Below are 9,385 nucleotides of genomic sequence, written 5' to 3' on the forward strand. Positions count from 1 at the left end.
AGTGTACCCCCTGGTCTTGAAGCCATGCTTAAAAGAATTTATTAGTACACAAATTGCTTTTAACAAATCTGTTGAGGAAAAGCTTGATAAAATTGATATTCTTGCTTCTAAGGTTGATAGACTTGCCTCTGATGTTGATCTTTTAAAACTGAAAGTTATGCCTAATAGGGATAATGATAATAAAATTGTTACTACAGCAAATGCCATCCAAGTTCGAATTAATGAAAATATTAGATTGATGGCTGAATTGCATGCTAGGTGGGAAAGAGAAGAAAACGAAAAACTAGCTAAAGAGAATAATGTAGCTAAAGTTTGGACTATTACCACCACTAGTAATGATAATGATTCACATGTTGCTAAACCTCCTACTATCAATGGTAAAATAATTGGTGTTGGCAATGTTTTTACTCCTAGTGCAAAGCGTGCAAAATTGCCTGAAACTGCTAAAACTGCTGAAACTGTTTGTGATAAAACTGCTGAAATTTTTCAAAATATTGGGGACAATGATCCCATTGCTGTAGATCATAATGGTTTAGATTTTGATGATTGTCACATCTCTGAAGTTATAAAGTTCTTACAAAAACTTGCTAGAAGTCCTAATGCTAGTGCTATAAATTTGGCCTTTACAAAACATATTACAAATGCTCTCATAAAAGCTAGAGAAGAGAAACTAAAACTTGAAACTTCTATTTCTAGGAAGTTAGAAGATGGTTGGGAGCCCATCATTAAGATGAGGGTCAATGATTTTGATTGTAATGCTTTATGTGATCTTGGTGCAAGTATTTCTGTTATGCCTAAGAAAATCTATGATATGCTTGACTTGCCACCATTGAAAAATTGTTATTTGGATGTTAATCTCGATGATCATGCTATAAAGAAACCTTTGGGGAGGATTGATAATGTTCGCATTATGGTTAACAATAACCTTGTACCCGTTGATTTTGTTGTCTTGGATATTGAATGCAATGCATCTTGTCCCATTATATTGGGAAGACCTTTTCTTCGAACTGTTGGTGCTACCATTGATATGAAGGAAGGTAATATTAAATATCAATTTCCTCTCAAGAAAGGTATGAAACACTTCCCTAGAAAGAGAATGAAGTTACCTTATGATTCTATTATTAGAACAAATTATGATGTTGATGCTTCGTCTCTTGACAATACTTGATTCACACTTTCTGCGCCTAGCTGAAAGGCGTTAAAGAAACACTACAAGGGATCAAGTTTTTTATGACTGGGATTTAATCTACCTGCAGACAGTCCTATATCGTTAAATGGTGGGTAAAGGTACTGTCGTAAGTGCAAAAACTGTCATGTATCACTATTAATCTCCGACAAGCTCGTTAGTTAATCTAATTAGGCCGGCCAGCTATGCAGTGTACCCGTGACAATGTTGTTGTTGTTCAATACAACCCGACAATTTGATCTCCGGATTTTATGGCGCCACAATATCTCTGACATTCTACTCGTGCATGTCCAGTATGTTCTGTGACTAGGCTGTCATACATGAAGTGATTTATCTATTTTTTTATTTGAAACGAGTGATTTACCTATCTATGACTAGACTGACACTGTACATGACCAACTAGTCCACACGGTTTGTTAATTCAGATATAATTTAAACTTAAGTTCCTTGATTTTACTTCTTTGGTAATATATTCACATCTGAATTTAATTTCCATACGGTATAAGGAGCAGAACAAGGCTTAAACTTAAGTTCCTTGATTTTACTTCTTTGGTAATATACTCGCATGTGAATTTAATTTCCATACGGTATAAGGAGCAGAACAAGGCACGTCTAGAGTCCGTGTCGGTCAGTAGATCGATCAGTACTCTCAAAAATAAAATTATATGCAGTCATCCTTCTTCACACCGTTTCCCCTTTGCTCTGCACACGTGTCCTATCTGCCTAACTTTTCCCCTTCTCTGTACAACACAAACATTAGATCTATGCAGCTCATGTGCGAGCAAAGACACTTCAGTGGCGATGTAGGTCTACGGCAATGGGTGGCGACTTCGCGCCGTGCTGGAGGCAGGCTCGGATGAGCCAGGGGAAGCTTTTGAGCGATACGGCCCCAACGGCGAGCGCACGGTGGGTGTTCGTTGTAGTTGCAGCTATTTCGTCTCGTAAGTCAATGAGCTTTCTTATCAACTCTGTAATTTTTTTTCTGCTAATTTGTGAAAATAAGCGAGAGAAGAGATTGTGGCGCCAAAATTTATGGGTTTCCCTCCATATTCTTGTTTCCCGCCGTCAATATTTTTTCTACCATCCCGCACACGTCTAGGCTTAATTTTAGGGCCACTACCGGTATGCGGCAGTAGATATGCATGGTTCTCTTCCACCCTACGTCCCTACTGAACTATTTCTTTTATCTTCCACCGCGAGATCTTTATCGCCGCCGTCGCCGTCAACCAGGTCAAGGACAGAGGTAGAAGTTCTTCTTCCTGATCAACGAGGTGGTATTCATCCAGATATGGTGATTCCAGTAATTCGAAATTACTTTCTTAATGTTCTTCCCTCCCGCCTCATAAATAGCCAAGTAGATGCTTTCATCTATTATCTAATCGTGAGTTATTTAACGCAGCACATCATCAGATCAAGTTGACACGCAGAACAGGGGACTGGAATCACGAACACTAGCCAGGCAAAATGTAAGTATACATCTATTGCCATACTTTCTGAAAGAATGTATTGTACTTTGAGCTATAAATATGAATCGTGAATTTGTGTCTTGTTAATTATTTTTCCGGCAATACATATCCCTGCAATGACTATTAGTTGCATACTTATGCAACCTAAGTATAGTGGGACAGACCTGATCGATACATATCTTTGCAGATCATCTTCTTTATCTAAGAATCATTCGTATAGATCGATTCGAATTTGTTATACAAATCTGATCCACATGAACATAATTTGTATATGGATACTAAATCAATCTCAAATCCTATCAATAGAAACATATTGTAATTTCAATCTTTTTTCACCAGATAGGGAGAAATGTCCGAGGATCGCAGGTGGATGTATGAGGGTTGGAACAATGGCAAACCAAACATCAACTCGGGTTAGAAAAACGAGATGATTTTGTGAACAGGGCATTTTCTATACCAAATGCAGAGAGGGATGGTGTTTTATGTCCATGTCTTAAGTGTGCCAATTATAAGAAGCAAAACAAACGTGAGATGTCCATACACCTATTTAAAAATGGTTTCATGCCACGATACTTAGTATGGATAGAACATGGGGAAAGGGTGAATGAATCTCCTCCACTAGATGAAACATTTCCTGAAATAGACCATTGGGACGAAATGCTAACTGATGTGGTAAATTTCCATCAACCTTCGGCTGAAGATGAAGCTGCAACTTCAGCTGCTAATAATTTCTATGAGTTGCTTGGAAGCCTCTAAAGAGCCAGTCCATAAGGAGACCACCATGTCCATCCTATCTGTTGTTACACGTTTAATGTCGTTCAAGACCCAACATAATATGTCTATATCTGCTTATGATACTTTTCTTATGTTCGTGCATGACCTGCTTCCTAAAGATTCAAAGCTCCCAGCTACATTTTCTGAATCCAAGAAGCTTTTGAGTAGTTTAGGAATGCCATATGAGAAAATAGATGCTTGTGTCAATGGGTGTATGTTGTTCCGAAAGGAAAACAAAGATAAGTCTCGTTTGTGACTATTGTAATGAGCCACGCTATGTCCGGACAAATTCTCAAGAAAATTCTGAAGATTCGAAACACGGTCAAGACCAATTGCTAGGAAGGTATTACGGTACTTACCTATAATTCCTAGGATTCAAAGGCTTTATCTTGCCGAGGAATCTGCTAAACAGATGCGATATCATAAGGAAGGTCATCGTGAGAACCCAGAGCTTCTGGTTCACCCTTCAGATGGTGAGGCCTGGAAGAGTTTTGATCGTGCATATCCTAGGTTTGCCGAAGAGCCGAGAAATGTCCGTCTAGGCCTATGCACAGACGGCTTTACACCCTTTAGTTTTGGCACCGCACCTTACTCCTGTTGGCTCTGTATTTGTTACTCCGTACAACCTTCCTCCGGGGATGTGCATGAAGAAGGAAAATATATTCCTCTCTCTAGTGATTCCCGGACCAGAGCATCCTGGAAAAAATCTTGATGTTTACATGCAACCCTTGTATGATGATTTACAAAAACTATGGGATGAAGGGGTGGTAACATATGATAGTTACACCAAGAAAACATTCAGACTTAAGGCTTGCTATTTTTGGTCAGTTAGCGACTTCCCTGCCCTTGGAATGGTTTCTGGACATAGCACACATGGTAAGTTTGCTTGTCCAGTTTGCTTAGGTGGTTTAAGTGCTTTTTGGTTGACCAACGGTACAAAGTATTGCTGGTTTGATTGTCACCGACAGTTTCGCCCGCCGAGCATGCATTTCGTAGGAGTTTGAAAGGTTTTCGAAAGAACAAGCAAATTTTCAACCCCCTCCTCCTCGGCTAACTCGGTGAACAAGTGCATGCACAAATCAAATCCCTTGTTCCTAACAAAGGCAAAGGCAATCACACATTTGAAGGTTACGGGACAACTCACAATTGGACGCACATTTCTGGTTTGTGGAAATTGCCTTACTTTGAGAAACTCATGCTTAGGCACAACATTGATGTGATGCACAACGAGAAGAACGTGGGAGAAACTATATGGGCGACATGTTTTGACATACCGGAAAGAACAAAAGATAATGTGAAGGCCCGGCTAGATGCAGACGAAATCTGTGATCGATCAAAATTCAATATGCAAAAGAAGCCAAGTGGACGTTGGGAAAAACCTAGGGCACTTTTCGATCTGGATCGAGCACAAAAAATATTAGTTTTCCAATGGTTGAAGAGCCTTAAATTCCCCGATATGTATGCAGCTAACATTAGGAGAGGTGTCAATTTGAAACAACTTAAGGTTACTCGGAATGAAAAGCCACGACTACCATATATTCATGGAGCGTTTACTTCCGTTGCACTCGCGAGGTTTTATCCATGATGATGTTTGGGTCTGCTTAGCGGAGCTAAGCTTTTTCTATAGACAATTGTGCAGTAGGGAAATTGATCCAGTAAAAATGAAGGAGGTTGAAGAAAATATTCCTATCCTCCTATGCAAACCGGAGAAAATATTTCCTCCTGGGTTTTTCACATCAATGATGCACTTAATTATCCACTTGCCATATGAAGCAAGGATTGGTGGTCCTGTACACTACCGATGGATGTATCCTTATGAAAGGTCGGTTTATATGGTATTTTTTGGCAAAACATTATTAACTCGGAATTACATCTAAAAGAAAATGCTAACTTTCCTTAGGGCCATGGGGAAGTCCAAGAAGTGGGTAAAAAATAAAGCCCGTGTCGAGGGTTGCATAACAGAGGCTTACATAGTTGATGAGATATCAAACTTTGTAAGCTTATATTTTGCAAGTGATGTGCCCTCATCACGTAACAAGAAGCAACGTGTTGATGATGGATATGACACATTTTCTACTGGCTGTAGCCTGAGCACATTTCAGGTCCCAGGGCAGAAAGTACGGAAATATGGGGTCCCGTGATTTAAGCAGAGATGAGCATAAGGCGGTAATGTTATACATATACACAAATACTCTTGAGATGGAGGATTTCGTCAAGTAAGTCAATAATTTATTTAGCTAGTAAACATTTCCTGTTAACTTCAACTATTGTGTCTGACTATATGAAACATCTAGGCAATTTGAACAAACAGAGTGGAGAGGTAGAGGGCAACCAACAAGTCGTCAACTAGATAAGCTGAGAAAGAATGGTGCAGCAAGAGGCCATCCTAATTTAATTGATTGGTTTAGATCATATGTAAGTTTATGTTTGTGATTTTATACATAAACTATCAGCTTAACTCTGAATCTTCAACTAATTATACTTGCTAATTATTGTAGTGCATGAATACATCAAGCATCAACAAGGATTTGGCTCAGATTTCGCATGGTTGTCGCACTAGAGTGTTATCATTTAGTGGATATGATGTCAATGGTTATAGATTCCGTTCTGCAAAGTATGAACGTCGGAAGCCAAGTTTGACTACAGTTAATAGTGGTATTTTCACAAGTAGCACGAGAGGGGACGTTACAACAGAGTACTTTGGTATCATTGAAGATATCATTGAGGTTACTTTCGATGGCACAAGGCCATTTAAGTTAGTGCTCTTTGATTGCCGTTGGTTCCACCCAGTTAGTGGAGTTCGTCGTACTCCTAGACTTGGTTTAGTTGAGATAAAGCACAACACCTCACTTCCGGGGTTTGAGCCTTTTATTCTACCTCACCAATGCTCCCAAGTATACTATACTCCGTATCCATGCAAGTCAGGTTCTCTCAAAGATTGGTGGGTTGTTCACCATGTCCCTAAGCATGATGATATACAAATTCCTGGCGCTGAAAATCCAAGTCAACACCCTAACACGAAGTTTACCAAGAGCGTTCTCATACTAATACATTTGGGGTGGATCCCGGGAATGGGTTAGATGATACATTCATACCAAGTGGTGCCGATATAGTGCAAGATGACACAGACTTGGAAATTTTAAATAAGCAGCCAACTTCAAATGATCCTCCAGAGCCAAGTGAACCTCCGTTGGATGGCCCATCATATGATGAAGTGGAATCAGATGACAATGAGGAAGGGATAATATACGATGATCCCGATGATTTTTGAATTTTGTTATGTTTTCAGACCATTCTGATTTTTATTCCATAACTATTAGCATTTTTTTACTTTGTAATTTGAGCATTTAAAATTGGAGATGACATGGCTATGAGTTATTTCTCTTTTGAATTTTACCATCATATAGTGGATACAATTGTTGACATGATTATATGTAGATTACCTACATGTGTGTTGGTTTACATGACTTTAAAATGCAGGAGTTAACTTTTAGCTGCCCAACGCTCCGCTTCGAAAAACGAGGGGTGAATGTAGATCCGTAACCATCTATTCAACAACCCGTAAATGATGATCAAGACAATGACCCATCAGATGAAGCCCAAGAAGATGTAACACAGCCTGGACAAGTGTTGTTAACCGCTAGAGGGAGAATCTGGACTCCTAGGGCTCCAACCTCAATTCCTCGCCGCTCCCGAAACCCATGCTGCCAAGAAAGTTCTCAAACCTGATGGCAGCGCGTAATATTCCGTTCTAATGAAATATATTTGTTTTATGTCACTTATTCATATAATTTTAACCACATTTCCCACCCCATGTGAAAATATAGGAACTGGAAAGAGGTGCCTTTCAGTCGGAAGTCGCGCATGCCAAATACTCGTTCTTGGTGCACTCTTGCGATACCATTATCCTCAAAAGGTTTATGATAAAACTAGTCGGCCACCAGCAGACGTGCCCGCAACAAAATGGCAGCATTGGTACATGAAGGGTGAGCTGGGCGACACCATGGCCGATAGGGTCAAGAATGACTTTAAGGTATGATTGTAGAAGGTCTCTACATGTTGCTCACATCGAATCAAAGTCTAAACCATGTGGTCATTCTAAATTAAACCTTGTAGGCAAGATACAAATGGCCGGATAATGAGCCCGAGCAACAAACCAAGTTTGAGAAGACGCTGGAGAACTGTTGCAACAAGCTTGCAAGACAACAAGTATATAATGCTCGTATTTTTGCGGTGCAAGCATTCTATGCGAGAGGAAAAACATGAAGCAATCACTTTCAAGGCTGCTAAAACCAAGTACCTGGAGGCACGTGAATATGAGCGAGTTCCGTTCAGCTGGATTAATACCGATGCATGGATCAGCTCTAAGTAGCCGGTGGGCTTCCGATGCATTTATTTCAAACAAGTAAACTTAAAAGAGCCGCTCGCCTAAGCCGCCTCGAGTCAATCCACCATGGTGGATCATGTTCTGTCACTAGGACTTGCCAGCAAATGGTAATTCATCTGAAATTTTTGATATATTGGTTTTTTTCTTTGTTCATTGCTAACCGGTGGATGTTTCTAGGAGGAGAAGTGTCGTTGCCTAATCGACTGTACCTCCGAGGAGGGATCCTCACGAGGGGAGAAGAAGTAGGGGCCATAGGGCGGAGTGTACACGGGACGGTGGTACGCGAGTTACCCAGCTTCGGAACACCTGCACGATGACAGGGCCTACCGCCGCTTGTCCGGAATTATCCGGGCGCTTTCGCGTTGTTACAATGAGTTGAGATTCTGCCTCTAGGGCTCCCGAGATCCGGCTTATAAAGGCGCACGGATCTAGGGTTTACATGGAGAGTCCTAGCCGGATTACGTACAGCCTAGCTACGGTACAATATCTTGCCGTGCACGTCACGGATCCGCCTTCCATATACGTCGTACCGGATCCGGGTTCCTCATGGGCCTCCATGGATCCGGGTTACTCCTAATGTCGGTACGGATCCGGCTTATCGATCCCGGGCCGGACTTCTTCCTTCATGATCAACAAGCAATCGGGCCGCCCGATGGGCCGCATGCCTCATCACCGTCTTTGGGCCACCCGGGCTTGCCGGATCTAGGCACTGTCGATGGTACACCCATGAAGTATACCCACAACAGTAGCCCCCAGAGTTCTCCGAGTTTCACCTGCTGTTTCCGCTTTGCTGCTCCATCATGATCTCCGGCAAACGTTGGTAACGCGGAGAAACTTGGAGAGCTCCAACTTTGCATTTTTCCAACTTATAGCCGGAAAATGCTCCCATCCCGCGGGACTTCATCCATCGACGTTCCAAAGAACATTTCCGGGTTACTCCCTGCTCGAACGAGAGACAACTTATCCTCACGGAATTACCCGGAATCTTAAAAGACTCAAACGGTTCCGGAAATCCTTCATCTTCAGATCATACTTAACAACGGAAGTTCCACATTTCCCGCGCACAACTTCCTCATTTCCCGCGCTAAATTTTCGCAGATGCAAATCTTCAACCGGAATTTTCGGGAGTGCATGGTTAAGTTACCTCCACGTCGTTTTACCGCAGTTGACCTAAACACGTGTCATCCATCCAACGGCTTGACCGTTCAGTTTCCACTGTTGGATCCGGATCCCGAATCTCCGAGCGCGGCCTATAAATACCCCGCGACCCGGTAAAAATCCATTCTTTTCACCCCTTCTCACCACATCGTCTTCCTCCTCGCGCTGCGCCGCCCGCCAGATCTTGACTCCGGCGAGCTTCGCCACGGTGAACTTCGCGCGCCGCCAAACCAAGGCTTCCCTCGCGCCAAGATTCCCACTTTTGAACGAGAAATTCGCTCCGCCGCCGATTCGTGGTAACGCGGGACGATTTCCTTCAAGTTCGGCGACCTCATCTTCGCCGGAGCTCCGTCGAGCCACCGCGCCATTAGCGGTAAGTACACCGGCCTTGTAGAAGACAACCTAGTGTAGAAG

Source organism: Lolium rigidum, chromosome 7 (assembly GCF_022539505.1).
Source record: "Lolium rigidum isolate FL_2022 chromosome 7, APGP_CSIRO_Lrig_0.1, whole genome shotgun sequence".
Lineage (NCBI taxonomy): Eukaryota > Viridiplantae > Streptophyta > Magnoliopsida > Poales > Poaceae > Lolium > Lolium rigidum.